Consider the following 6,683-nt stretch of genomic DNA (forward strand, 5'->3'; position numbering starts at 1 on the left):
CTGAGGTTTGCCTATATCCCTAACACAATTTCACATCTGCAGAGGGGCTCCTATGCCCTGAAGTGCTGAGCATGTTCAGGTTGCCATGCCTATCCAAGAATTCTGGGTTACAGAATACAAAAATATGCAAGAAGCACTTGTGTAGGATTACAGGGTAAGATAGGTGAAAATGTTTTAAAGTATAGGAACATCTCACTTTGAACAATAGAGCAGTTTCAGAAAAAGTTCTTGTAAAATGGATTTATGAACATTTAGTGACATTTTAATCGACCAGAGGAGCTGACAACTCAAGGCTCACTGTGCAATGAGCTCTTTTGCAGGTGCAAAGTATTTATGTGAAGAAATAATTCCCTCACCATTTATCTTTTTTACGAATTTGAATTTTAATATATCAAGTTGTCTTAAAACACCTGTATAGCTAAATCTGCCAAGATGCTTTTCATTGAATATCTGGTAGATGAAGGGACTCATTCTCCTAGGGAAATATTATAAACAGCCTGGCTGTTTCCACTTTCAAAGCTGAGAAATGCTTATTGTAAATTGAACATAAAATTTTCAATGGGCCACACCTAATTAGGTTTCTACACTGCTTGAACACTCAGTCTTCGCATATGGGAGAAAAGCAAGGAGACCAGTTCATATAGTCTGGTTTAGAAGCTTTTGCTTTTTTAATGTTAAATCTATTTGTTATTGTTTTTATGTATATTTGGGTAAGAAAGGCCTATGTATTTGTTTTTGTTTTAAGTTTCCAAATCTTGTATCTTTGCAAATACTTTAATCGCTTGCCTACAGAATTTTCATTTAGACCCAAAGAATCAGAATAAGCTCATTTTCATTTATAAATTTCATCGTTTTCTGCTGTTTATGCCTCATCTTTTATCTTCTACTCCTAGACAAAAGCTTGTGTTTTTAGCTCCCATTTTCCAGATGATTGCTCTGTCTTTGCTGTCGTTTGTGCAGACGGCTTCAGAGTTCCAGCACAAACATATAGTGCCATAAAAAATAAGCCAGATTTTTTTTTAAAAAAATGTTTAAAACATAGTAAATCTGCTTTTGCCTACTGTTTGACTTTCTCTTGGCTCACTGCCTGACATCCGTTAGGCACACTTGGAGTATTCTAGCCCTGGACACGAAGGAAAGAACTTGCTTTTAAGATTGCTTTGTATTATCTAAAGTCAGAGATGATAGTAACCAGAACAATGGCATTGAGCCTTGTTGCCAAGTCTTTTGGTTTACAGCTCTTTCTTGGCTTTGGTATTCATTCTCGTCTTTGCATCTGAGATGAGAAGTCCTATTTTGGTTAATGACAACTTCCCTCACACATGCCTAATCATCCTTAGAGGCAGACCTGGAGGCTCTTTTGGCTGTTTAGGCATATGTTCATTTATAAATAAGAATGAATGTATTCTGATTCTTCTGGTCTAAATGAAAAATTCTATAGGCAAAGTAACCTATCCCACAAGACAGGGGAGGAAAAATTAGAAATGGAGAGTCATGGAAGCTCACTCTGTTGGTGGACACCACATTTTAACCATAGTATTGTTTGTTTCTGGTTCCTAAACACCAAGGGTAGTCTACTAGCATGCACACAAAGCCTCAAGAAGCTTCTTTACTTCAGGCATCTCCTTAGGCCACCTTGTTAAAGAATTTACTTCATAATCAGTTTCTAAGAATCAGTATTTCTTTTCCTATTTTCCTCCACTTGGACATAATGTGATTAGACTAAGAGTTCTCAGGCTTTGGGACTGATCAGAATCATCATTAAAGAAAATGCTACCAACAGTCCTACCTTCATGTAGGAACTCTGTTGTTTTCCCTCCACTTGCACATCATAATGGTTGTGAGAAACGAGGCTAAGGAGGAAGTCAATTCGCATGGGGCCCCATCTTCTTGGAGGGCTCTCTGGGAGGGGCAACTGCACCAAGATTTTTGTTGAAGCATATTTGCTGCAATGATGACGTGTCCATCACACTCATCTCTCTCGAGAGCCCCCCTGGGAGATAACGGCATTTTGCAGTTGAGTGTGGCCTATTCTGGATCATTCCAAGGAATATTTGGATCTATCTAATTTAGGCAAATAATGTTGAAATACATAGGGGTTTTCCCTCTCCTAAGAACTGGAGGATGTTTTCTAAGGTTTTCTCCAATCAGTAGGAGGGTACAAACACTTGAAAGTATTCACACTGGATTACTGGGTAAGACAAATTGCTCATAGCCACCCAGGTTAGAAAGATTGGGATTTAACGTGACAAGCCATCAGAGACTGAACTGAATGGTTAAAGGGTCTGTGTCCTATTGTAGAATAATCAGAGATTGTTAATGAAGCACAAACCAGAAAAATTGTTATTAGGCTTTTAAGTGCTTGTAATATAATGTGTTCAAAAATATATGGCAAAGCTCCCTCTTCCTTAAAAAGACACAAAATTTACACCAAAAAATTGTGTGAAATGTGTATGGTAAAATCTTTATAAAAACTGTGAAATGTGCCATTGATTTGGAAAAGGGTTAACGCCAGAATATTTTAAAGCTTTACTCCCCTCCTTGCAGTGTAACCCAAAGATGTCTTCAGTTTTTTTCCTTCCTTTATAAACTCAAAAGTCTAATTGAAAAGCAGTCTGTGTTATTCAGTATGAATGAAGTAAGTACACTTGGGTCAGGTGTAGGGTTGGGTTGCTTTGGACAGCTTAAAAAGATTCTCCTCTTAGCCCTTATCTGTGGGTTGGGTTGCTTTGGACAGCTTAAAAAGATTCTCCTCTTAGCCCTTATCTGTTTGTTCCCTGAAGGATTTCTGTATCCCTTCAGGCAAACCAAGCAGTAGCAGCAGCAATAATCTTATTTACAGAGAGGGCAGGAGGGCAGAGGGTTGGAAATCCCAAGGGCTAGCGTTCAATATGGTCCCTGTCATCTTGAGATCAGAGGGTTTGCCCCAGCCCAGGTGAATAATGACCAAGAACACTTTGTGACTGATGACTGCTATGTGTGGGGAGTTAATTGATGTTCCTCTGTTCCAAGTGAATAATCCACTTTCTCGCAATGATGGTGATGTCATCAAGTGGGAAAATATGCAGCCAGCTAATGTGGAAACAAGATACAGAGTCCCAATCCCCACCTGGATGCTCTTCTGGGCAAGCAGGAAGTGATACTTTTACAGATGTATACAATGCTTTGTAAAGAAATCTCATTGAACTAGCAGAACTAGGAGAAAAGCTATCTAAACTTTGACCGTTTTGACTAATATTATGAATCTGCTCATACCTCTGTAAACCACAACGCAGGGGCATCAAGAAAAATTAATCACCTTAGCATCTATGACCTTTGGTTATCTGACCCCCCACCCTCATCCTTATTACTCTCCTTCAGGTACCATGTCCTAGACACATGAGACTATATGTCATTCACTGGACATATCACACTGTCTTACATCTCTCACCTCTTACCCCCAACTCACCATAATTTATCTCCTTGTAGCTTCCTTTATCCCCATTTTTCCCTTTCTTCTTTTCATAGCTAGATCCCACTTTGTCTTCAGTGCTCTATTCAAGCATCACCTCTTCTTCCTAAGTCAGGTATTTGTGCCCTTTCTAGTTTCCCCTAGCCTCCTCCATTTTAGCATTGATTGCATTGTGTTGTAATTATCTTTTTAAGTGCTCACCTACTTTCATTAGATCTTAAGTAATTTGATGATTCACCATGGTAGATAATAAATGTTGCTTGAGTTGAACAGGATATATGCACAGCCTATGGGTCTCAACTCAGTAATCTAATAGCTAAGAGTCAATCTGAGCTATACCACTTACCAGCTGTGTGATCTTCACCAGGCTACTGTCTGTCAAACTGGAATATTAATACCTCACAGAGTGGCTGAGAAGATTAAATGAGACGGTTCATCTCATACTTAGATAAATACCAACCATTGTTATCAATGCCAAGTATGAGGTAGGTTCTCAGCAAATACTTGCTAAATTGTGTTTTACAGTTTTCACAACTTACATTTCACTGGCTATCAGAGTATTATTTCCTCAATGACATATTCTATGTACAAGTTAAAAATAAAAGGCAATTTTTTTTTTAAATAAATGAGCTAAAATCAAAACAAGAAAGCAGCCAATAGGCTAGAAAACTAGCTACTGTAGGTGGGACCAGGAATTATTTTAGTGCCCGGCTCTGGAGATAAAATAAATCTAACTTCCCCTCAGCCACTCTTTCAGCTATCCAAGGTGTGTGATGATTCATATGAGGCCAAGTAACAAAGAACACAAATTTAATTTATTTTGACATCCAGAATATATTTGACAAAGTTTTTGAATTGCTGCTGTCTGGAAAGTGAAGGAAAGGAAATAGAAACATGTACTTCATCACACCCATGCTCCTTGGCAATGTGGTGTGATAGAAAGATCCAGAGTTTAGAGACAAAAGACCTGGTTTGCATTCAAGAGCAACTTACTAACTACCCACGTAAACTTGGGCAAGATACTTGGCCTCTTTGAGCCTACATATATAGAATAAGATGTTAGAATTTTAAAGACTATTTTTACTAGGCATTCTGGTAGGTAGAGGTGGTGGTTTTCATCTGTAAATTTGTTAGCACATGGGAAATTTTCAATAAATACTTGTGTAATATAAGGCTTTAACTGAAAGAAAAGTGAATACAAGGAGGCACTGCTTAATAAAAATAATTTGGGCCTTGGAATGAGGAAGTCCTGGGTTCCAACCATAGTTATCTTGTCTTTACCTCACAGAGTTTTCTTTTTGCTTATAACATGAAGTTAATAAGAGACATCACAGGGATGCTGTGAGGGTTAAATAATATATGTTAGGTGCTGGTACAATGCCTGACATTCAGTAGGCACAATAAAATAGAGTGTCTTTGTCCTGATCACTAGCTAAACAACTGGTATAGACATTATTAACTGAATAACTAAGCCAAAATGAAGCATTCCAACACAGATTAATTCTAACACTTTACATTGTTGTAGCCTTTTGTAGGTTTCAAAGCTCTTCAGAACACTTTATACCATCTGATGTTACTGCTATTTTCAGAGCTGGCATTTTTACAGATGAGAAAATCGAATCAGGGGTTGTGGCTTGTTTGAGTCTAAACCGCTAGAAAGTGAGCACGCACTTCTACATTTCCGCTACGAGTGGGTCTAAATCTACACAGCTGGTAATTCCTCCTCCAGTGTTCTTTCCAACACGGTGGCTGCCTGGGTGAAAACTGGGTATCTTTGACATTTGCCATGATTCTGATATTAGCCAAAAAGATTGTGTACTCAGTAAGGAACATATGAACATTTTCAAATAAATCAGGCTTACCCAAAGATGTATTCTATTATTATTAAAATAAACACACGAAGTGCTGCATTAGTCATCTATTTCTTAGTATTAAGAGAACAATTATTTGTTTGCTCCAGAAATATTTGAGCAAGTTCAAAGTAATGAAGGAGGTGCCGCAGTTAATACTGGGAAGTCCCAGTGTCTGATTTTTCTCTTAAGCTAAGATTGCAACTGTAATATTTTAATTACTCTTCCCATTTGTCAATTTCTTTTGGTCATTTCCCTTTTTTTTTTGGATATGTCACAGTGAGGTATGTAGTCTATAAGCCCAGGTATTTGATATTTACTGTTACCCAGAAACTTTTGAAGTGGTTAAGACAGTACAAATGACCAGCATTTCTGAGATGTTCAGAGACCCACCCATTATATGTTTCACCTCCTAAGCTAAACAGATATATAACCTCCAAATTTCTTCTATCAGCATTCCAGGGGTAGGGAGTCAAGGAACGATGATGACGTGTACAGTGCATTTTCTAAAATCCAATATGGAGTCAAGAACTTTACATGTATCACCTTCAATCCAGGAAAAACTTACAGAATATTCTAGAGATGACTACAGAAATTTTCCAGTTGGAACCATCCATGAGGCAAACTGGAGTTTCTGCATGTCTTAATTGATTTTGTTTCTACATGATCCCAAATGTGTATTTCAATATAGATAGCAACACATATTGATTGTGGATTAGTTTTTGAGTCATAAGATACTCTATGAAGACACTGAAATAAGTATCTTTCTCTCATCACGTCTCAGTATGAAATTTAAGAGCTAAGAATACCTATCATTTGCTTTTTGATAGGAAGCATTCAGCGTGCACCTAGCCAGTGTTTACTAAAAGAGGCAGAACGATCAATTTTTGACTATAGTCATTAAGCAAAGATAATCTACTCTCAATATTTCAATATAATCTATTTTCAAATATTTAATTACTTGAAAAATATAAAATCTTTCAAAATTGACTGCAAACATACTTTATTTCAGACAGTAATATTTAAACTTCATGGTAATGCTTTCTTCATTATAAAATTTAAAGGTATTTTCTCTTATTGTTCAAATTGAAATTATGAGTTTTTACAAACTGTGTTGAAAAGCACTTATCTCTTTTCTGGGGTTCAAAATATACAATGCTCATACATTTTTTCAGTTTATATTGTACTATGTCTGTTAAGTCTCAATTTAATTTACACATTATGAATGGTATGTTTGCTTTAATTTACTGCAGAATCATTTAAATCTTTAATGAAATAATGCTTTTTAAAGGTGTGGTAGCCTTTTCTGCTTTATTGTGTAAAAAATAGCTTTTTGTGTGTTTTTCCTATGTTAAAAATAAGTAGATTAATCCAATATGTCC

Source organism: Papio anubis, chromosome 6 (assembly GCF_008728515.1).
Source record: "Papio anubis isolate 15944 chromosome 6, Panubis1.0, whole genome shotgun sequence".
NCBI lineage: Eukaryota > Metazoa > Chordata > Mammalia > Primates > Cercopithecidae > Papio > Papio anubis.